Here is a 376-nt window from a genome sequence, read left to right as displayed (position 1 = left end):
GCTCGCCCGAGCCCCGCGCCCGGCCCCGCCCCGCCGCCGCCATTGGCCCAGCCGCGCCGACACGAAAGGCCCCGCCCCCTCCGGGACCCGTAGCGGCCAATCCCCAGCGACCACCCCTTCGCCACCGGTGTAGGACAAGGGCAGAGCCACTCCCCCATTGGCTGCAATTTAATCCGCGCCTCCGGCTTCTTACTGGCTTGCGCCGCTTGCAATCTTCTCGCTCGTGCTTTCTGATTGGTCAGTCCCTAAGGCCACGGATGCACGTCGCGTGCCGGACCTCGAGTTTAGCAGACGCTGAAGGGGACGGATTGGCTGCAGGAGCTGCGGGGTTCTCATTGGCTGTTAGGCGGCGGCGGCGGCGGCGGCGGCTCGCGGC

This window comes from Rhea americana, unplaced genomic scaffold (assembly GCF_003343005.1).
Source record: "Rhea americana isolate MKP2758 unplaced genomic scaffold, rheAme1 scaffold_5, whole genome shotgun sequence".
Taxonomy (NCBI): domain Eukaryota; kingdom Metazoa; phylum Chordata; class Aves; order Rheiformes; family Rheidae; genus Rhea; species Rhea americana.
This window is presented reverse-complemented; position numbering follows the sequence as displayed.